Below are 24101 nucleotides of genomic sequence, written 5' to 3'. Positions count from 1 at the left end.
CAGAAATACAGTAGTGTTACTTATGGCTCTCCCATTTCACTCCAAACTGGTCTTTCAACTTCTTGTGTGGTTGGCAAAAAGTAACACACTGATGAGTTCAGAGAACTTCCAACTATATCAATAAATTATAAAAATAATCATAAAAATAAAGAATATTAAAAAGTTGTGGTATAAGTGATCACACTGAAAAACCATGCATGCTGTGAACAACAGAAAAACTAACTATGAACAGGCAAGAAAGAACTGCAGGATAAAAGATGTGACTCCAGGCAGACTGATACACGATGAGACACAACTAACTTCACAAGAGATTGAGATTTATTTTGCTCATGACCAGACTACAGCAAGAACAGTATCATATTCTAGTTACTATAAAGGAGATTCCAAAGTTAGCAAAAAGGAAAAAAAAAAAAATTGTAAAGGTTAACTCTTAAAAGTCCATTAATGAAGAAAAAGGTTTTAATAATCCTTCATAATTCATCAAGGAGATCTGCCCTGGGACAAAAAGAAGTCCAAAATTAATCATTTTACCACTCCCCATTTTCCCAGGCCTTGGGTTACAGTCACGCATTGCTTATATGAAACCACCTGTTCCGGTTGGCATAAACCATGTTACTTGAATATTCATGCCTAATCATTTTTCATACATAGATCTCAAACCTTCTTTGTACTGTCCTAGAGCCACAAAGTTCACAAAAACTATCTCCCGGAGGTTGTCAACTTGATCTACCAATTCAGCTTATCAACCAACTACCATGCCATGCACAGTCAATAACTACAGATCTCCAGTAAGAAAGACAGTTCACAATTAGCCTTGAGAGCACAGTACTGTGGTCCCTACCAGGACTACAAGCATGCCCCATAAAGTATGCCGAAATTTGGGGCCTCATGGGATTGTATTCCAATACGCTATCTGAGAAACAATAACTGAATCTCGGGCAGTATTGCACACACTCTGAAAATTACAAAGATTTTTAAATGTGTATCTTCTCTGTTCATGGATCTGTTACAGCAGAAATAAGCAGTTCTGAAGGGGTGGGGAAGAAGGTACATACAACAGTTCCAGGGATGCCTGGAGATGCCAAGGATTCGCTGGAAACCTCGGCCAGATTACTAATGGTCCATAAATCCTAATTTGGAGAACACGGGCCTACAAGTTGAAAATTGAATTATATTGCCTTATTAGATCCCACACTACCGAAACCACAGTCATATCAGTCATAACTGGTACTAGGAATACTTTATGTACACAAATATAAGTGCCTGCTTATGTATTTTTAATTGGATCAAATAAAACTGAAGCTGAAAACAAACTCAAATTTCAATTATCTCACTAGTGAGGGGATTTCCTAACAGAGTCTTTTTAAAAACCAAGTAGCTGCCAACCCTCTGCACATCTGACAAGCATGTCTCTGGAAATTTGGGAGCAAAAGACGCCGTTACTTCTCAACAGTGAAGGAAATACCCTAAAGGGGGCAGATTCCTCTTTTTTTTTTTTTTTTTTTTTTTAAAGCTCAAACATGCAATCTAATAATGCACAAAACTTGGCTGCGGGGTTGCTGGACACCTCCAGGGTTCCAATTTTCGGGGCGAGTGCGCGCTAGTGCGTAAGAAGGGGGCGGAGGGGGAGCGCGCTCCGAGGACGCGCCGGGGCCCCCGCCCCCTCCCGGAGCAGCAGCCTGGCACCAGCCCACCCTCCTCCACCCCTGCAAACAGACGCAGGACGCCAATAGAGCAACTTCTCCGCGGGGGCGGCAGTGGAATAGCGGTCACCCTCGCCGCGCGCGGCGCTGCCCTGCCCGCCGGGGGTCCCTCCACGGCCCGCCCCGGGGGGGGGCCTCCGCACGCCCCGCCCCCGCCCGCCAGGCTCGGGGCCGGGGGCTGCCCGGACCCCCGCCCCTCTGCGCCGCCCGCAGCGGCGCACTCCCAAGGCCGGCCGCCCGGCCCGAGCGCGGCCTGAGCGCGAGCGGGAGCGGCGTGCGGCGGAGGCCGGCTTCTCTCCTCAGGCCTCAGGCCGCCGCCTCCCCTCCGCCAGGCCGCCCGCCGCCGGCCCCACTCGGACCCCGGCCGGGCCTCGGCGCCGCCGCAGCCCCTCATCCCGGCTCCATTCATAGGGGCACCCTAGCCCGGCCAGCGGGGCGGGGCCAGGGACCTGCGGACAAGGCCGGCCAGCGAAGGCCGGGGAGGAAAATAAAAAGTTAAGAGAAGAACTTACCTAAAATGGCTCCTGCAGCAGCCAAAATACAAACAGCTATTATTTGGTGAAGTTTAGCTCAGACACCCTGCAAGGACACCCTAACCCAGCTCAGGCCCGCCTTCTCTGCCACGCCATTGGGCTTCGCCGGCCCAAAACACAGAGTCATTGGTCAGCCTGACTGCCGCTCAGGCGGAAGCCCATTTCAAGCTTGCTTGCAGGGGCGAGTGATGGGCTCGCTCCATTGTGCTCGTATTTGCATGGATGTGATCGCGGCGATGATTGGCCGGCGCCGGGGCCGCCCCGCCCTCTGCCTCGCGCCCCCCGCCTTAGAGACGCCGCTGCGCGCGGCCCCGCCCCCCGGGACTGAGCGGCGGGGCCACGGGGGCGGGGCGGGGCTGGGGTCCTGCGGGCCGAGGGGGCGGGGCGGGGTCCTGCACGCGGCACTCCGCAGGCAGGGGGCGGGAACCTGGAGCACGCGGGCGAGGAGGGGGTTCTGCCCGCAGGTGGAGGTCTCACAGGTAGCTGGCTGGCGGGCTGGAAGACGCTGGGCTGGCGTCTCCCAGGGTAGGAGAGGATGTAGCTGGGGTCCCGCGACAGAGAGGGATTCCGCTTGGACCGCGATCCCGCAGACAGAAGCGAAGAGAGGCGAGGGTCCCGCAGGTCAGGAAAAGATTCCGAGAAACCAAGCGAAGAGTCAAGGAGCTCCATCCTGTGTCTCCAGCGGCATCTCCTGCCGCTCCGCCTGACTCCTGGCATTCTTGGCACACGACGGGCTTCTTCCCAAGGCCCCCCTACTCCCCGGGAGTTTTCACCCCCAGGGATCCTGCGGCGCCTTGGATATACCTCCGAAAAATCAGGTGTCGAGCTATGGTATATTTATGTTCAGGCCTATTTCCCCCATTATCCTTGTAGCGTCCTCAAGGACAGGGCCCAGCATATTGCAGAGATTCGACTAATTGTTTAATATTCTTTAATTTGTTAGCAGCTAATTTTTGCATATCCACTAAATGCCAGGCATTGATCTAAGACAGGGGATACAGCGGTCAATAGGACAAAGGCCTGGCTCTTGTGGAATAGGCATGCTAAGGGGAAAGGAAGACAATAAATAAATACCAGGGGCATGTAGTGGAAAATGCTGTGAAGAAAATATATGGAGCGAGGGAGGGAGAGTTATCCACCTGCCTGGCTAAATTCCATTACTGGCCTCCTTCCCACCCAGTGATAGTCACCTGTCCCTCTCACTCCCTGCCTGCCCCCTGATGGGTGTTTCCTTAGCACCCACTAAAAAAAATAAAAGGTTGAAATCTGACTGTAGAGGCTCATTTTATCTCAAAGTAGGAATGGTCTGAGTCCTGGTGATTCCAAGAACAGTTTGTTGGGTACATTTAAGATGAACATGGCTTGACTTTGTCAGGAGTAGCTGTAATGATGCAGCCAAGCCTTACCGCACCCCCAGAGAGAGGATATTTTTAGCTTCTTTGAAGCCTCAGTGTTCCTATGGTTTTCATCCTATGACCCTAACTCCTTTCTGAGGACCACTTCTTGACTTCTTGGCAGACGCCAGAGGTTTTTCCAGTTTGAAAATACAGAGATAGCAGCCCCCTGACCCCTGTCTACCTCACTTGTGCACATTTCTCTCATTTGACTCAAGACTGGCCAAGATGCCTCATGATTCTTCCTTCCTCCTCTTTATTCCTTCCTTAAAAAAATATTTCTTAAGCACCAACTAACTGTGTTCCAGGTGTTGTCCTAGACACAAAGGCAGACAACATCCCTGTCCTCAGGGAGCTCATAATCTAGCTGGGATCAAGATGGAGATTTACGCATTGATCCTGAGGGTCTCCAACCCTGTCAAGCTCTTGGTAAGCAAGTAGACAGCTGCTCACTCCCCCTGCCTCACAGGGACAGTGGGCTTGCTCTCCTGAACAAGCTGCTGCAGAAGCTGAGGCAGGACCAGGTAATTGGTAGGCACAACCTCTTTAGTCCAACACAGGATCAAAGGGTCTAAAACTCTCAAGAATGCTCAAGGGGCTCAGGACTGTGCACTTTAGTTTCTAGAAAGGAGCTGGGAAGAGAGTTATATCAGAGACAGACCGTGAATCCTACATGGGAATCAAGTGGCCCTCCCTTTGCAAAATCATGCCCTTCGCTCACAAAAGATGAAATAACATAAACGAGGTAGAGGAGGGATGGAACTCCAGGCAGAGAGGGAGCAGCATGTATATGCAAGGCACATACAATACAGCAATGAGAGGTGTTGGAGCAGGAGGGAGGCGAGAGGCAAACCGGTCAGACAGTAATTCCTGTTCTTAAACTTGAGAAAAGTCTGTAATACAAAAGAAGTCAAACATAGAGATACAAATGTTATGTTACCAAACAAGATATCAATAGGCACACACAACTGATCCACAAATGAATAGTACAGGTACAAGCAAAGGAAGGTTCTGGAGGCTCCACTCAGGAGAGGCAGTAGGCTTGACCTTCATAGAGTCAGGTCTGCAGAACTGAACAGGGTTAGTGGAATCTGATCCTTAAAACCCTTCTGCAGCAGGGCACCTGGCTGGTTCAGTTGGTAGAACATGCAACTCTTGATCTTCGGGGTGTGAGTTAGAACCTCACGTTGGGTACAGAGATTACTTAAATAAACAAATCTTTTTTTATTTTTTTTAATGTTTATTTTTGAGAGAGAGAGAGAGACAGAGTGTGGGGGGGAGCGGGGAGAGAGGGAGACACAGAATCCGAAGCAGGATCCAGGGTCTGAGCTGTCAGTACAGAGCCCGACGCAGGGCCTGAACTCATGAACTGTGAGATCATGACCTGAGCTGAAGTCGGACACCCAACCGACTGAACCACCCAGGCACCTCAAATAAATAAATCTTAAAAAACAAACAAACAAAAAAACACTTCTGCAGCATCCAGGGACCTGCAGATAGGAATGGGAGGGGAGACTGAGACCTCTGGGTGGCTTCTAGCTGCACCCATTCATGGGCATGTCTTAGTCTGAGTTTTCTAGGATAGAGAGCTTGATTCTATAGGGCAGAAGTGGGAAGGAAAGGAGGCAGGTAGGGAAGGGAGAAGAGCTGATACCAGGATGGTTATTCATCTGGCCTCTACACATTACTGATGGCTCCTGCTCAAGGGATTATCCTCTCAGAAGCCACATAATATGAGTCGTAGCATAGCTTATGGGAGAGGGAAAGGAAGGAAATTTATCCACCAGCTCATCTCCCATTGGATAAAGATCCACTCCAGTTGTTCATGCAAAGGTGCCAAGTGGGGCTTTGCCGTGTCCCAAAACTCAGTGTTAAGAGGCTTGCAGCAGGGTTGTGAGGCAAAGATTTATCAGGATACAGCTGTGTAAAATCAAATGGAGCCCGTGCAGAGCTGGTACCGCAGAAGCTGCTGGGACAAGAGATGGTTAGCACTAGCCCTGGAGGTCTGTCACAGAGGGGGCAACAATGGTGTGCAACTCTCTGTGCCACTTAGTAGGTCCATATTTACAGAGGGCCCCAAAAGAGCAATCCTTAGGAGGCTCTGAAGGGGAGCCACGGAAGGGCTTCCAGCAATTCTAGAACTTCTGTAACTTCAGGTTACATCCTGCCTGACATGTTCTCTCTTACCATCTGCCTCTGTTGACTTGTCTGTTTCCTCCATTAGACCATGAGCCTTGCCATTGTTCTTATTTATATATCTGTCACAGAAAAGGCTATTTTCACCAGCCGATTTCATTTTCCTCCTAGGTTCATAGCAAAATTACATTTCTCAGTAATCAGGTAGGTTCATGTGACTAAGTTCTGGTTAATGGAATCTGGACAGAAGTGACAGATATATCTCACTCCTAGGCATCCCCCCAAACCTCCTGTGTGAGCCTCCAAATTCTTTTCCTTTCCTCATCTGCTGGCCAGATACAGAAATAACCAGTGGAGGACTTAGGGGCTCCCCAAAATGGCAATGGAATGACCCTGGGTCCCTAACAGACTTCATGGAGCAGAACCCCTGTGCTTACTTGCACTGGACTGTGCCAGGAGTGAGAAATAAAACTTTCTTAATGTCAAGTCACTGAAATGAGAGGATTGTTTGTTACGGCCATTAGCACACTCTGACTAATACAGCACTTGTCTAACTTCATTTGATTTGATGTCCCTCCAGGGTAGGGATTATGTTTATTTGTTTTTGTAACCCAAGTACTAGTGTGTTGCCTGATACATAGTAGGAATTGCTCAAAGCATGAATGGGTGTGAATGAGTGAATATGTCATCCTGATCTTAACGGATCAGAGGTAGAATGCCAGTCAAGGTGGCAGGTAGAAAGTGTTCTACTCACTACAGAATCAAAGAGACCAGGGAGAACATGCACAGTTCTCAACAGTGCAAATGGTTCATGATCTGAGAAGGAGATTGTTAGGGTGAGCCTAGAGAGAAGGCAAGGGCCAGATCACAAACGGTCTTATTCATTACATAAAGGAGTTTGAACTTTATCCTACAGGAATTATTCAACGATTTTAAACAGGTATGTGATATAATCAAATTTATGTTTAAGAAAGATCTTTCAGCCTAGAAAGGGGATGAATTAGAAAGGAAGAGCAAAAATGTAAATGTTTTAAAGCAACATTTCCCATTGCCCCTAGATCATTCATCCCATGAGATAATCCAATAAAAAGAGGTTTTGGGGTCAAATTGGTTTGGGAAATTGTGCATACTCTAGCCCATCTTGGAGGTTGCCGTTACTCATTAGCATATTAAAAACTCTGAGAGGTCTTGCATTAATGAGATCTGTTAAACTTTAATAATTTTCAAAATTATCTGACACAGAACACTCTTTTCATTTAATGCCTATTAAAACTGGTATTAGGATTAGATTTAGCTACATATACCAGGAAAAAAAGCATAATAAAATTAAAGTTTTTGTCCTGCATAAAAGAAATATGGGAAGCTTTACTTTTTTTTAATGTTTATTTATTTTTTAGAGAGCACAAGCAGGGGACAGGCAGAAAGATGGGACAGAGGATCCAAAGTGGGCTCCATGCTGACAGCAGCAAGCCTGATGTGGGAGAGATCATGCAAACCACGAGATCATGACCTGAGCTGAAGCCAGATGCTCACCTGCCAACTAAGGCGCCCAGGTGCCCGAAATACGGGAAGCTTTAATATTTTTGCACCACCATCTTTAGTTTCATTCCCAAGATCCAGGATGTCTGCTGGAGCACCAGTCCACATTTCCTTGGAAGGAAAAAAGGAAAGGCAAGAGGGGAAAAGTGGAGCTCAGTCATGTCCCTTAAACAGGCTTCCTGGTAATTACACAACACTCCTGCTTACATCTCATTGGCCACAACTTGGTCACATGGTCACATAGGGCTGCAAAAAAATATATACGGTATTTTATTTATTTACCCTATTTTATTTTTTAAAAATGTGCCACATTAAAAATTGAGGTTCTCTCAGGCACCAGGGTGGCTCAGTTGGCTGAGTAACTTCGGCTCAGGTCATGATCTCATGGTCCGTGAGTTCGAGCCCCATGTCAGGCTCTGTGCTGACACCTCTGTGTCTCCCTCTCTCTCTGCCCCTCCCCGGCTCACGCTCTGTCTCTGTGTCTCAAAAATAAATAAATGTTAAAACAAATTTTTAAAAAATTGAGATTCTCTCACCAAAGAGTTGAGATTCTCAACTAGCAGTCCCTGGCACAATGTCCCACAGAAACAACGTTCCATAGCACATAAGTTGGGATAAAATGAATCAGGACATTGATTTTTGTAAACACTTTTAACAGCTTTATTGAGACATAATTCACATGCCATACACTTCACCATTGCAAATGTATAGTTTGATAATTTTTTGTAAATTTATACAGTTGTGCAACCATCACCAGAATCCAATTTTAGAACATTTCCATCACCTCTAAAAGTTCCCTTCTTCCCACATGGAGGCAGTCCCCACTCCTACCCCCAGGCCAAGGCAGCCATGGGTCTGCTTTCTTCTTTGCAGTGTTTCCTTTTCTAGAAATTTCATACATATGGAATAGTATACTGTGTAGTCTTTTGTGTCTGGCTTATTTCATTTAACGTAATATCTTTGGGGTTTATCCATGTTGTAGTACATGTTTTTCTTTTTTATTGCTGAATGGTATTCCACTGTATGGATGTGCCACCTTTTGTTTATCCGCTCGCCAGCTGATGGACATTTGGATAATTGCCACTTTGCAACCATTACAAATGTCACTGCTAGGAACATTCACATACCATTGTTTGTGTGGACATATGTCTTCATTTCTCTTGGGTAGATACTTAAGGAGACTGATGTTGAAAATTGAACGCATTCACTGAAAATGCCTATGACTGAATGCCTATGACTGACTTTCACAGCATTGTTCCAGGTGCCAGGGATACAATGATGAATAAAATTCGGCACAAACTCAGTTCTTGTGGAGCTCGTGCAGTCTATGGAGGAGACAGGCATTAGTCAAATAATCGTGCAAACGAATGTAACATTACACCAGGGGTGAGTCCCATAAAGGAGGGGCACATGGTGCCATTGAGAATCTATGCTGGAAGGATCTGCCAGGAAAGTGGTCAAGGTCAGAAAAGTGGAAGTATGCCAAGACTTATCACCTCCATGAATTTTGCCCTTCAAAGTAATATCCTTGGAGGCCATGTGCTTATTTCTAATAATGCTGCCCTTGCAAACAATTCTGAGCCAGTTTACAGGTGTGCTGGTCCTGGGCCTGTTTGTCCTCAGATAAAGTCCTTATGTTTTAACCTCTCAGAGTTTTTAATTTTCTGATTAAACCATGAATAACATAACAAGCCACACAAGAAAATCAACTGCATTCCTTTAGAATCACATCTCACAGATAAAAATGGAATTCCCCTGCTAGATCATGGACCTCATTCCCCAGAGCTGGGAGAGGGGTTCATGGCAGTCTACAAAAATAAAGTTACGGACACCATCTGTAAGAGGAGGAGAGTGGACAATGTCAACTCTATTCTCCCTTATAGCTCAAATTATGTCTTTGATTTGCCAGTGAGGAGATTCCAAACAGTGACCTATGGTGTGTGGAGGTAACTCCCAAAGAGGAAATGAAAGAATGTGTGTAGCCAATGGCAGTGTCCTGGCTTGCCAAAAGCACCCTTACCCAGGACAAAACTGGATAAGAATAGTTAAGCCCACAGGCTTTGGAGGCCAACAGATCTGGTTCAAATCCCAGATTTAACCACTAGTGAAGTTTTTTGATTTCGATAACAGGGCTGTTGTAGGGATTAAATGATTCATTCAAACTACTTACCACATGGTAACTGCTCAACAAACTGTTAATTACTACATTATTATTATATCCTTTCCTCTGGCTCTCATCCCCTGTACTGTGTAGACCTTCCCCCTTCTGTTGACTTGCTCTTTTTGAAACACACTAATTCCACTGATTTGACTGAAGTCAATCTCTATTCTTCTTGCCTTTGACCTGGGGGACATTTTGTCTTTTAAAATTGCTTCTGGTAATAGATGGCTTCCATCTCTTATGATTTAACCTGGTTTAACTCTTAAAGTGCTGCGGAGCTCTTTCACTCATATCTAACACTACTACTATTTTTTTGTTAATGTTTATTTTTGACGGAGAGAGAGACAGAGCATGAGCGGGGGAGGGGCAGAGAGAGAGGGAGACACAGAATCCAAAGCAGGCTCCATGCTCTGAGCTGTCAGCACAGAGCCCGACACGGGGCTTCAACCCACAGACCACAAGATCATGACCTGAGCCGAAGTCGGACGCTCAACCGACTGAGTCACCCAGGGGCCCCACTACTATTTTTTTAATCTGAGTTTATACATATAAATGGCTGGGCTCACTCTTAGTAACTATGATTTATGAAAAGTCACACCTCAAATGTTCTTGGGCAGGAATTTTTTAAAACATTGGCCACCCTACCCCGAAACAATTCCATAAATCCTTCATTCTCACTCAGCAGTGTACTTTCCTGCAGCGACAGATAATTTTAGCCATAAAAACCTGCTTAAGCCGAGGCTTTTCACCAAGCTTCAAGTTGCAGTGGAATTCTTTTCCTCATGAACTCAATTCTGCCATCAGCATAACTGACCGACTCAGAGAGACTACCGCCTGCAAATTAACAATAAAAGAAGCATCACTGTTTTACACTCTGGGAAGAAAGCACTACAGTTGTTTTTTTTTTTTTTAACTAATTAGTTTCCATGTTTTTGCTGAGGAGAAGCATGGTAGGCATCCTTATATCGTCCCCATCTATCCTGAACACCGCCAGCTAGGAGATTTCACAGCATGAAAATTGTTTTGTCATCTCTGGACATCAACTTTCTAGATGTAGTCATTTCATCTATGCAATGGGGATATGCCCTGTCTATGCAATTTCTCAGAGTTGTTGTAAGGATCAAATGGGGTGTAGCATGTGAAAGAGCTTTGGCATAAACCTAAGAATTATTGTTGAGGGATTTCAAGTAGTGTTTCATACAAGAGACTTTAAAGTATAAACCCTTAATGTACAATTTGCACCTGTCTTGGTGATAGCCAGAGCCCATATTCATAAACCAGTGACCTCTTAGTGGTGGAATGTCAGTGCATTCAAAATCTTGTGATTCAGGGCCCTAGAATCATCCAACTGCTAAGAAGTGATATCTTGCCACACCAGACTGTCAATCGGTCGCAGAGAATTGCCAGAGAATTCCCCTCTTCATTCATTTCTGAAATATTCTTCTGGCCAAGACTTTGCGAGCACAATTTCCATCAAGTCTTCCTTACAGTTTTTGAAAAAGTGTAGACCGTGCCCTCAAAGGGCCAGGTTTGAGCGCCATGAAGATGTACCAACACGTCTGCTCACTCAACGAATTCATGGTATCTGCAGGACAGGAGCCAGTCTACCAAGACTTGATCAAACAATGTAATTCCAGTTGTGCCCATTGTGGATTTTCAGCCTTAAACATATAGGAATCCATCATTTAGTCATGGTTCTCAGTGGTCGTGTCTTGACATGGTCAATCATGATGGACATGGCAAGTATCTTGTCACTGATGCTACATAAAGTACCATAGTCCAACGAGATACCTTTTAGAAAATAAATAAATGGGAACAGGTACTCTTATAATAGTGTCACTCCCATTCATTTGTATTCCGATGTGCTCTCCTGAGCAACAGAGCATGGGGTGGTGTTTCAGCTGAGTGCTGGGAATGTCACACAGCCCGCAGTCTACCTTATCTATGTCTTTGCCTGTGATGAGAGACCATTATCAGTCTGACAACTATACATTGTGGTGGTGTTTGTGAGTGAATAGTGATCTTGTAATTATTGTCACTATTACAACTTTTGCTCCAGTAATAACATGCTTTCTTACCTTATTAGTAGTATCTGTGGGGGGAAAGTCTGAGGGGGAAACAAAACGTGTTAAAAATAAAGTTTGCCGTATTTATTTAGTTTTTCCTTACCTAATGGCAATTTTTAAATGACTTTTAAAATGATTTTTAAAAATGAGATTTTTAAATGACTTTTTTCATATTTCAAAATGCTTTTTTGACCATTACACCACAAATATTTTTAGTACTAGTTGTCTTATTTCCCTGTGGGGGAGAAAATCAACCTAGATTGTGAAGAGTATAGGTTTCATCCAAACCTCTTTATTGGGAGCAGGGATAGTAGAGCAGAGAAAACACTGAGACACACAGCTCTAATCCAGAACCTTCCCCATGCACACACACATACTGCAGGTTTGCTTATTCTCCTCACTCCTTCTGGGCATAACCAGGAGAAGGCCAGATCAGGGTCAACACAGAGTCAACACAGGCAGGGCTCCATAAAGTAACTAAGATTACAAGAAGACTCACTGGCATGCAGCCAGTACAAATTACTACAGGCAAAACTGAGAGAGAGGTTTAGGATCCAGGAGCTCCAACTCATTTGGAGTTAGGATCAGAAAAAGAGGTGGTTGAGAACAAATTATCAGATAGGATGATCTGTTTTGGTAATTAGGTTTAAAGTGTGGTGTGTGTGTGTGTGGGGGGGTCTTGAAAGGGTACTGTTTAGTTAATTAAAAGGTCAGAGGCAAGGTAGATAAGGGTAGTTCATGAATGATGAGATGGATGGTTGGGTAGGTAGATAAATTGATGTATGAATGGCTGGTAGGCGAATGGATGTTGAATGGATAAATGGAAATAATGAAATTATGATGTATGTTTGATATGACAGATTAATGAGTGGTGGGAAAGTGAATGATTAGTTGGATGAATGAATAAATAAATGGACAATTGGATGGATGGATGGATGGATGGAGAGGTTGATAGGTGATAGATAGATAAATAGATACATGGATACATAGATACATAAATAGATGAGTCAATGGATGACCAAATTTATGAATTGGCATATGAACATAAAGATGAACTAATGAATGAATTGGATGGATGAATGCATGGATGGATGGATGGTATGGAAAGAAGAATAATGGTCCCCAAAATGTCTATGCCTTAATCCCTAAAATTTGTGAATATGTTAGATTATGTGGCAAACGGAAATTAAGTTGACTAATCAACTGACCTTGAAGTGGGAAGATTATCCTGGATTATCTGGATGGGCCCAATGTAGTAAAAAATATTTTAATAAGAGCAAAGCAGAAGGAACATATTCAGAGGGAAATTTGAAGACGTGCATAGATGCTGGTTTTAAACTTTGAAGATTTGAAAATTTAAAGATTCATGTAGATGCTGGTTTTAAACTTGGAGGAAGGAGAAAATAGATCAGGAATGCAGGTAGGCTCTAGAAGCTGGAAAACGCAAGGAAACTGATTCTTCCCAAAAGGACTACAACTCTGCCAACATTTTCATTTTAACCCCTTAAGACTCATTTTGGACTTCTGGATTCCAGAACTACAGTTCTTCCTCAACTTAGAATGGGGTTACATCCTGATAAACCCATCATTAAGTTGAAAATACCATAGGTCAAAAGTGCATTTAAGACACCTAACCTACCGAACAACATAGCTTAGCCTAGCCTACCTTAAACATGTTCAGAACACTTACATTAGCCTACTGTTGGGCAAAAACATCTGACACAAAGTCTATTTTATAATAAAGTGTTGAATAACTCATACAATGTATTGAATACTGAAAGTGAAAAACAGAATGGTTGTATGGGTACAGAATGGTTGTATGGGTTGTTTACCCTCATAACCATGTGGCTCACTGGAGCTGTGCTCACTGCCACTGCCCAGAATCATGAGAGAGGAGAGTATCACATATGGCTAGCCAGGAAAAGATCACAATTCAAAATTCAAAGTATGGTTTCTACCGAATGCATATGGATTTTGCACCGTTGTGAAGTCGAAAAATCTCAAGTTGAACCATCCTAAGTGGGGGACCATCTGTATAAGATCATAAATCTGTGTTGTTTTAAGCCACTAAGTTTGTCCCAGCAACAATGGAAATGGGTGAATACATTAGTGAGTAAATAAATGGATGGGAGATGGATGAATACTTGGATGATTGAATGGATGATAAATGGAAGAATACATGGATGGATGGATGGATGGATGGATGGATGGATAAGTGGAAGAATGGGTGAATGGATACATGAATAAATGGTTGGTTGGTTGGTTGGTTGGTTGGTTGGAAGGTAAAAGAGGACTTGTTTCTCCACTCATAACACTTCCGACACCAGATGTATGCAGTTTTCCTCAAATAAACAATTCTGACACTACCTGAAGTTAGCCCAGATCCCACATGTTAGGGACTCATCCCTCCAAGACTGCCCCCACTTCAGATGCCAATCACAAGTAGTGGGCTTCCAAGTTACCCACACTTCTGTCCAACTTGGCTACAAATTGGGACTTCCCATGACCTTCTCCTCTGGTTGGAGAATTTGCTATAATGACTTATGGAACTCAAGGAAATGCTTTACCTACATTTACCAGTTTATTATAAGGATACAAATGAACAGCCAGATGGAAAGGAACAGAGGGCAAGTTCTGGAAGGGTTTCAAGTGCAGGAGCTTCTGTCCCTGTGGTAGTTCAGGGTATCCACCCTCCTGGTATATGGATGGATTCACCAACCCAGAGCCTCTCAAACCTCATGGCTTAGGGATTTTTATGGAAGTTTCATTATATAGGCTTGACTAATTATTAACTCAATCTCCAGCCCCTATCCTCTCCCCAAAGAATGAGGGGAGGTGAGGCCAAAAGTTTCAATCTTCTAATTATGGCTTGATCTATCTAGTGACCAATACCCATCCTGAAACTATCAGGAGCCCACCAAGAGTCACGTCATTAAAACAAATGGTGCTCTTACCACCCAGGAAATTCCAAGGGATTTAGGAGCTCTGTGTAAGACAATTCTGTCACTCCCATCACTCAAGAAATTACAAAGGTTTTCAGAGCTCTGTGTCAGGAAATGGGGGTAGAGACCAAACATATTTCTTATTATGTTGCAGAGGGATAGATGAGTAAATGGATACATGAATGGATAAATGAATAAATGGATATGTGGGTAAATGACTGGATGAATAGGCAGGTGGGTGATAGATAAATGGGTATATAAACACATGGAGAGATAAAATGTGTGTAGATGTATAGATACATGGGTTGATGGGTGTTTGTGTGGTGGATGGGTAGACAGACATGTGGATTGATAATTGGTTTGATGGATGACTAAATGGATATATGAATAGGTAATGAATGAACAGATAAATAAATAGATACTAGGGTGGAGGTCTGATTGGATAGATGGGTACTTGCATGCATGCATGAATAAATGAAAAGTATCTTATGCATAAAGACAGAAACATGATCTTCAACTTGAAATGTGGACTTGTTGACCAGTTAGGAAAGGAGACATCCAGATGGAATGTAAAAAGTGTGCAAAGCTCTGATTCTGCACTAATCCTCCACCTTCCAGGATGAACCATTTTAAAGCAAGGGACCTTTGCACTTAATGACTTCTTTATCTGGAATATAATACTCTTCTTTCAAGTAGTTAACTGTACTTATTTCTTACATCACAGCATAAGCATTGATTTCCTTTTTTAAAGTCTATTATTTATTTTGAGAGAGAGAAAAAGTGAAGTAGGGGAGGGGCAGAGAGAGAGAGAGAGAGAGAGAAAGGGAGGGAAGGAGAGAGAGAATCTCAAGCAGGCTGTGCAATGTCAGTGCAAAGCCCGATGTCAGACTCAAACTCACAAACCATGAGATCCCGACCTGAGCCAAAGTTGGGTGCTTAACCAACTGAGCCACCCAGGTGCCCCTAAGCGTTGCTTTCTCAGGGAAGCCTTACCTTATAGTATTGTGTAACTTTCCCTATGAGCACTTGCTAAAATTTCAGCTTTATATTTATTTGTATGACCCCGTGATTAGTATCTGTTTCCCTCACCAGACTGTAGCTCCAAAGACCAGGGATCAAAGTATTTTGGCATGCCATTTGGTCCCCATCACTTAAGTCATGTCTGGCACATAGAAAGTGTGTTTTTTGTAAGGGTTGTTGTTGTTGTTGTTGTTGTTGTTGTTGTTGTTGTTTTGAATGTATTTGTTGTTTGAATGTATTGAAACCTTTCTCACTCAAATCATCAGGAAAGATCTTGATGGGTTGCTGGAACATTACTGATACCATGGTGACTAAGTCTTGATTTACTGATGTAAGACTTTGACAAGGAGAGTGCTCCTCCAACAGGGAGGAGTCATCCCCTTGAACTCAGTGTCCCTACTGTCCTGGAGAGGCCAGATACCCTGTCTTTTTGCCTTAATTCAGTGGCTCAGACTCTCAGCTGTACTGGAACCAGAAACCTCTCTGACTGGATGAGGCCCTCCAGCCATCCTCACCCTGACCAACATCAGGGCCAGCTCCAGCCACCTGCTCCTGCCCTGCTCCAGGTGGGTAGATACAGAGGCTACCCCTCTCACTAACAGCTATCACAAACTCTTCTGTCACCGTAATCATCCTTCTTTTCTCTGGTCTCCCATTTAGTTTCACTTTGACCTTTTCAGGTCTCTGCTAGGCTGAGGTTGGAGGTTTGTGGTCTTTTCTTCCTTTCTGGACCTAGTGCACTGAGGGTCCAAAAGAACTGCCCTCAAATCCCAGCTCTGCATGAACGCGCTCAGCTGTGTGCCCTTGAGCAAGTTACTTAACCTTTCTGAGCCTGTTTGCTAATCCACAAAATGGATGCAATAAATCTACATTCCCGGATAGTTGTGGAGATTAATAAACAGGATGATATAAAGGATGGATCTAGCACGGTTACTGGCAATAGTAAGTGATAATCAATTATTAATTCCCCTTCTTTGTCTCCAGGTTTCTCTCTCTTGTTTCTTCCTGTGGCACAATGCAGTCTCCCTTTCTGTTTTCCACTTTTCTGTCTACCGAACATTATTTCTAGCCCTCATAAAAATAGCACTACATAAAACAAAATTGCACAGTATTTTTATATCCTCCAAATAACTCAATTCAATTATAGACTGGTCAATTTTAGTTATCTGAACATTACTAAGCCACCTGAAACTGGTAAAGTTCTATATTCAGTCAGAAAATAAAGAGCTAAATCAATACTTTAAAAAACACTAAAGGAAAGACATTTTCCTGGAGGCCTAAGGCCTCATATGGAATGTGTCAGCCTATTGCTGCTGCTTCTGGCTGGAAGACGATGCACAAGAAACCCTTTATATTTTAAATTTGACACAGCAGCCATGACGACAGTGGAAGAATGGATGCCCATATTTCCCGGGAAGAGGGATTTGGCAGGAGTTCCCTATGTGTCACCCACAGGGTGCTCCTATGTGTGAGATAGTGCTGGAGGTTTGAAAATTCAGAAAGAAATGAAGAAATTAGTGAAAAAAAAAGTTTATCAACTTATTTTTGGTGTAGTTAGTGGCATGATTAGGTAACAGTGAGGATCTCTAAGCTAAAGGGAGATTTCAAGACAGGATCATAGTCCACTATTACAAACGGAAGCACAGAGGAAAGCAGATGGTCCCGGATTCAAACACTAGCAGCACTACCTTCTGACTTTGTAACTTTTTGTCAAGTTACTCTGTCTCTCTGCACCCCTTTTCCTTCACCTGTAAATTAGAAACTGTTTATATTATGTTGAAATGTAGCTGTTAAATAGTCCATTATACACACCAAGAAGAGTCCCAGGCACCTAAAAAGTACTTAATTATGGGGTAGGTATGATTATTAATTATTATCAGTTATTATCACCTCCACCACTTATTACTGAGAAAGATACTTGCATAGCCATGGAAATGCTGGGAATTATCTCCAAGAAAAAGTGATGAGATTGACATTTCTCAAAAAGTTCTGGATGGAGGTGAGGTGCCTGGGTGGCTTGGTCAGTTAAGCATCTGACTCTTGACTTCAGCTCCAGTCACGATCTCATGGTTTATGGGTGCAAGTCCCGCATTGGGGTCCATGCTGATAGTATGGAGCCTGCTTGGGGTTCTCTCTCTCTCCTCTCTCTGCCTTCTCTCTCTCTCTCTCTGTCTCTCTCTCTCTCTTTGTCTCTCTCTCTCTCTCTCTCTCTTTCTCTCTCGCTCTAAAAATAAGTAAGTAAATAAACTTAAAAAAAAGTTCTGGATATATTAGCACAACCCAGAGTCCAACTCTTGGACTTATATATAGCTTAGGAACCCAATTTTGTCAGCACTGAGATTAAGGCAGACTCACACTAACCAAACTCATTAGACCAATGTATAAACCAGATCAGTCAATTAATCTTCAATGAGAAATGCAAGTTTGAGAAGACTAGAATACTCAAGTCTGTGTGATAAGTGCATTTTCTCCCTGGATTCACACCTATGTTGGAAGCCAAGTCTACATAGGAAGACTATATAATGAGAAAATTCCAGTCAGAACAGCGAGACATAAAAAATCTAAATGTAAAGTGGTTTCAGTCCATGCTACCGAAGCCAGCAATCTCATATTAGGGACAGCCTCTCCCATGTTGTGTATTGTGAAACTTTATCCTCTTTGCCATGCTAGAAAGTAAACATTCATTGATGATTTTGACCACTTATAGTTTTTTAAACTTCTATACAGCCAAAATACCATAAACAAGTCAAAAGACAACAAACTAGAAAAGTATGTGTAACACATATGGCAAATAAAAAGTTAAAATTTAATATATAAATAGCCTTTATGAGCCAATAAGATAAAGAGCAACACTATAACAGAAAAATGCGCAAAAGGTATGAATAGGTAGTTTATATAAAAAGAATACAAGTGGTTTATAAACTGTGAATGGAAGCACATTGTGGTTATGAGTAAATAGTTTATAAACTTTGTCAGCCTAAGTGGAAATGATATTTTATTACTGTTATCATTTGCCTTTTTTCCCCTTTGTTTCCATTTGCCTTTTTTGGTTAATGAAGTGTGTATGCATGGCTGTGTATTTGTGTGTATATGGTATTGTATTTGTAATAGCCATTACTGTAGCCATTTATTAATTGCTTCTATCTTATGCCTATTTTTCTATTGGAGTATCCTTTCTCTTATTTATTTAAAAGAGCTCTTGGGGCACCTGGGTGCTCAGTCAGTTGAGCATCTGACTTTTGATTTTGGCTCAGATCATAATCTCACAGTCATGGGATCGAGCCTCCATGGAGCCCTGCATTGGGTTCTGTGCTGGGCATGGAGCCTATTTAAGATTCTCTCTCTCCGTCCCTCCTCTGCTCGTACACACACATGTGCATGCATGCTCTCTAAATAAATAAATAAATAAATAAATAAATAAATAAATAAACTCTTTATATAGATACTCAGGTATCCCTTTATATGTGTTGAATAAAGCTTTCCCTCTTCCTTGGGTGTCTTGAGACAGGGTCATGGAGGAGAAGCAGAATACTCACTGTGTGCCAGATTCCTTCATACAAATTATCTCACTCTCACAACAATCCTAGGAAATAGGTGCTACAATCCCTATTTCACAGCTGAGGACCCAATGACTCAGACAGACTGGGTAACTTACTCAAGAACACATAGCTAGTAACGATTATTTGAACCTCTTAGTCATGCAAGTGCCTTTTTATAAGTGCCTCCCGGCTCTTCTGACCATCACCTAATCTCTAACCTGCTCCAATACCTGGGGACCCTGCTGCAGGGTTAGTCCCAGCTCATTCTTAAAGCAACACAAATTGGGCAGAAGTCATAGATAGACAAACATTAATCATATACTGTCCTTTTTCTAGCATGTTGTGTGTTTGGGGTTGAGTCCTGGACATCTGAGTGCCCACTGAGTTGCAATTTCCTTTCCTTGCTTGCCCTAGCTTCCCTGTTTCCCTGAGGCCAGGCCAAGTCAGACTCCTATGCTTAAAAGAAGAAAGGAACTCATACTAAACAGGAGCAGGCTATCACCCATTTCCTCTCCTTTAAGATTTGTAATTTGGTTGAGTCAGACATTAAAGCTATGCGGTGAGAATCCATATTACTAGTAGGTAGGATCACCAAAATCAGGAGCACAGCCCTATCTTCTGCCTCTCATCAATATCTGCAACATTTCCTGCCACACTCTCATACACACCCAGTGTACCCGTCCCATCTAATGACCTGTAGCACCCAACAGGCTCAGCTGTGACATACTTCAAGCCAGTACACAGGTTTCCCTTTTCCACCTAGTAAATACTTTACATCCTTCAAATACGAACTCACCTCTACTGTGAAGGACCCCCAGACCTTCTCCTCCAGTGTGAAGGACCTTCCATTGTCTCCCCTTTACTATGAAGGACACTCAGACCTTCCCTCCATTTTTAAGGACACTCAGATTCTCCTTCCACTATGAAGGATCTCTAGACCCTCTTACCAAAGAGTCAGAGTTAGGTCCTCTTTTTCTGTGCTACACAGCACCTGTGCTGACCTTTGCCATAGCTTTGACGGAGTGTTACTGTAGTTTGTTATGTGCCTCGCTTCCCCACCACATTCAAACAGGGCTTCCCTCTATGCCAGGAATCATGCTCAGTCATGTCTGCATCTTCAGTGTGCAGCACAGGGTGCGGAATGAATGACAGTGCTTCTGATCCTGAGGTCTCTCCCCCTAAGCCAGCCTATGCCCAGACTCACAGGGCTGGTTCCTGCTTTAACTCTCTCTCTAGTTTGCTCCTTTGAGTAATTTGCTTCCTTCCTTCCCCAACATTCTGTGAAGATTAGTTCCTGTCTCCATCTTACTGTGAGGGTCTGATATACCTCTTGCTTTGTATTATCTGCCAGCTAGACTCCCACCACTAATTCTGCCTGCTTGGTGGGAAAGTCTCAGAGCCTGGGCTTTAGTGAGAACCCTTAACCTGTTAAGTCCTTCCTGAACTGGCTGAGTACCCCCAGCCCTGCTCATACTCCCAGGGGAGGTTCAGGACCTGGTCCTAACCTTTCCGGCCCTCTCCAGGGTCTTGTGGGCATGAGGCCAGGCCTTCTCATGACTATAAGGTTCAAAATGTGGTTCCAGCTTGACCCCCTACCATTCTGCTCCCCCCATACCACTTCAAGTATGTCAGAAGGCAAATCAGCTGAGTCACTCCCAGACTAGGAGTCCTGCAGCATCACGAGCGAATGCAACAGAGCGAGAAGAAATTAGCTCATTCCACAGAGAGGCACTTAAAGCAACCAGGCAGCCTACAGCCCCCGGCAGGCCAGGCAAAGGACCATCGAGACCACAACTGTGTTCTCTCAGCTCTTGCCACTCTCTGGAGAGAAGTGCTCTTGGGGTCAAGCCTTCAGATCCATTCACACTGAGAGCAGTCTTGGTACAGGGGAAGGACTGGAGGATCCCACCAGGCTACTGGCAGGACCCTCATTTCTGCACATCTCCTCAAGATGAACTGCTGGACCAGGGGATGGGGGACTGCGTGTCCTGAGCTCTAGGGGAAGGATGTTTGAGGGTCATTGCTGAGCTTGTCTTGAATACTCATGAACATCCACTCTGAGCAAGCCCCAAAGATCACTAAATCATCATTTCTTCCCAGAAAGGTTCATAGTCCAGTAGATGAGGATGTTAAAGCATTCCAGATTGGGCTCTTGTAGAGAAAAGAAAATACGAGTAGAGACAGAGAAGTCCAAACAAAGCCCCCTTGTATGGAGTGTGGCTGAAAGGAAAGAGCATTGGCCAGAGGGTAGGAAGAGCTGAGTTCATCTCAAGAATTATGTACTGAGAAGTTCAGATGGCTGTGGTACAGGAAGAGTGAAGACAGATGAAGCTGGGGGACTGGGACAGAGGGAGGACTTCATTTTGAAGATCAGATCACTATAGCAAAACAGAATACTCACTGAGTTCCAGCACACGGAAGAAGCAATGAATAGGGAGTAAAGCTGACATACTTAGGCTTGTACAATTTGAGTCTGAAATGTTGGGTCCAAGTGGAACCCATTAGTTCTGTCTGTTTGCCACATTTTAGCCCCCCTGAGCCAGGTGACCACAGACCCAAGGCCTTGGGGGCAGGGCCCTCTATATAAGGAGTGATTAACAGATCTAATGACGGCTTCTTTGGGATGCTTGGATCTAAGAGACAAACCCAGAGAGCAGAGTGGCCTGCAGGTGGACAGAAACACAGAGAAGAAGCAGGGAGCAGAAGCAATGAGGTGGCAGTCTCCAGGCAGAAGAGGCCACGGGGCAGACAGGGGTGCCTGGAATGAAGCTGTGACCCAGTGAGAGTCAATGCTTGGGAGGGGTAAGAGGGAGAAGCCATGAGATAGAAGTGGAGATAGAAAATCATTCAATCACAAGCATGGTGAAGTGACAAAGGTGGGAAGCCGTGGTGCTCAATTCTCAGGGAACCACGGAATACCTGGAAAGACAAGAAACATTTTCTGTTCATCCACAGCCGCTAGACTCCAGGGAGAGGTACAAGACCCTCTGTTCCAGGCTCTGCCTCCAAGCAGGAGGCACGCCAGTATGGATGGGCCAAATGCAGGGTCACAGGGTGAAGGATGAATCGCCCTCCTTTATACTGGCAAGTTTTTGATACTTCACCTTCTCCTCCTCCCATGTGCCTGAGAAGAAAAGTGGCCTGGGTTTGTTCTGACTTAGGAACTGTGTTCCCAGCCCATCAAGGAAAGCCTGGAGTGAATGGATAAGTTGAGACGAGCTGTGGATCTTAGGATCTCTTTCCGCTCAGTATACTCGTCTTTAGGCTTGCTATTTAAAACACACACACGCACACTCTCTCTCTCTCTCTCTCTCTCTCTCTCTTTTTCTCTCTCTTTAATGTTTATTTATTTTTGAGACAGAGAAAGAGATAGAGTGCAAGTGGGGGAGGGGCAGAGAGAGAGGGAGACACAGAATCTGAAGCAGGCTCCAGGTTCTGAGCTGTCAGCACAGAGCCTGACACGGGGGCTTGAACTCATGAACCCCGAGATCATGACCTGAGCCGAAGTCAGATGCTTAACCGACTGAGCCACCCAGGTGCCCCTAGGCTTGCTATTTGACACCAGTGGGGTGGGGAGTGAGGATGGGCTCCCTAGTGGGGTTACAATACAAAAGATATTAAAACATACAAGATTTCTGGTCTCTAACAGTAGAGACTCTACCCAATGGTCCTAAAGAGAAAGGGATTTCCTGGAAGAATATCAAGTGGCTCATAGAACTGATAGGAAGGGTGGAAAATGCCTCAGAAAAGCCAGCTAGGATCCTACTGCGGGAACCATCCAATTCAGTCATTACTGCTGCTCCTGGACAAACACCTCCAATGTGCTGGGCTCTGGTGTCCTCCAAATAGCATGAACGCTCAGATACAGAGCAGCCCCAGAAAGGCACATGCCATCTTTTGAGGTTAGTTAAGTCTCCCTCCAGCCCAGGTCAAAGAAATCCTCCACATTGTTCAGTCGAGCACAATGAGAGGCCAGAACCTCAGAGAAAGAAAGCGTGCATTTGTCTGGCCTTGTTCTCTGGGCACATAGTTCTTTATCACAGTCTCTGGGAAAAGGAATGAGCAGTAATGGTTGTGGCAGGATAGGTTTCAGGTGTCGGGGAATCCTGGGAAGCCTCCAAATTCCATCATCCCCAACATGACTTAACTCATCACAGTTGGCAACCCTGGCCAAGAGAGTGCCAAGCCGAGACCTGAAGGATGAGTAGCTGTTGGCCAGGCAAAGAGATGGGGGGAAGGATGTGCCAGGATATGTGAAGGCTTGGTGCATTTAAGTAACTGAAATTGATCCTGCATGTCTGGGAAGACAGGCAAAGAAGACTGTGGGGTGAGATTTGCTAGAAGGCATAATAGAGAGTTTGAATTTTATACTGAGGGCAGTGGGATACCATTGATATTTTAAGTTGGAGACCGATGTGATATTTGTGCTTTAGGAAAGACAACTGACTTCTGTAAGAATGATAGTTCCATTGGGGTGCCTGGGTGTTTCAGTTGGTTAAGTGTCTGACTCTTGATTTCAGCTCAGGTCATGATCTCGTGGTTCATGAGTTCAAGCCCTGAGTCCGTGCAGAGCCTGCTTGGGATTCTCTCTCTCTCCCTCTCTCTCTGCCCCTCCCCTACCATCTCAAAATAAATAAACTTAAAAAAAGAACGGTAGTTCCATCGAGAAAGACTCTGTTTTGCTTACTACTGTATCACTAGCACCGAACACAGAGAAGGTGCCGGCTACACACTTATGAAGTGAATGAGAGCATGACCACTCTGTTGAAGATCATCAGTCAGGAGGTGATGGTTAAATAATATTAAATATTACGTAACTTGTGGTGGTCTGAACTGTAGTGATGGGCGGGGAGGTGGAGAGAAGTGACCAGATCTTGGGATGTATGGGAAATAAGACGAATTGGATGCTGGTATGGGTGTGATGATGCTGATAGGGAGAGCAAGGTATCAGGGATGCCCTGGTTCCTTTATATACACAGATGAATGGCTGGGGGTACCATCACTGGAGACGGAAAAGATGGGAGGAATAGGTCTGGCACAGAGATGAACAAACTCATGTGTCAACACG

The 24101-nt window shown here is 44.3% G+C and overlaps 1 protein-coding gene and 1 long non-coding RNA gene across 3 annotated transcripts in view; both read right to left on the bottom strand.

Annotated features, from left to right (window-relative positions):
- Positions 1 to 2315, bottom strand: part of CHD6 (chromodomain helicase DNA binding protein 6) — a 203326-nt gene extending 201011 nt beyond the window's left edge. For both annotated transcript variants that reach the window (XM_027070111.2, XM_027070116.2), the window contains exon 1: positions 2216 to 2315. The gene's annotated coding sequence lies outside the window, so the exon portion shown is untranslated. The remainder of the gene's footprint in view (positions 1 to 2215) is intronic.
- A 5626-nt stretch (positions 2316 to 7941) lies between these two features.
- The window catches only part of LOC128311115 (uncharacterized), a 54794-nt gene continuing 38634 nt past the window's right edge, over positions 7942 to 24101 (bottom strand). Inside the window, exon 3 of the long non-coding RNA XR_008289097.1 lies at positions 7942 to 10300. This is a non-coding gene — a long non-coding RNA (uncharacterized LOC128311115). The remainder of the gene's footprint in view (positions 10301 to 24101) is intronic.

The sequence above is a fragment of the Acinonyx jubatus genome, chromosome A3 (genome assembly GCF_027475565.1).
Source record: "Acinonyx jubatus isolate Ajub_Pintada_27869175 chromosome A3, VMU_Ajub_asm_v1.0, whole genome shotgun sequence".
Classification (NCBI taxonomy): Eukaryota; Metazoa; Chordata; class Mammalia; order Carnivora; family Felidae; genus Acinonyx; species Acinonyx jubatus.
The sequence above is the reverse complement of the archived record's forward strand: the minus strand, read 5'-3'. Positions and strand labels throughout refer to the sequence as shown.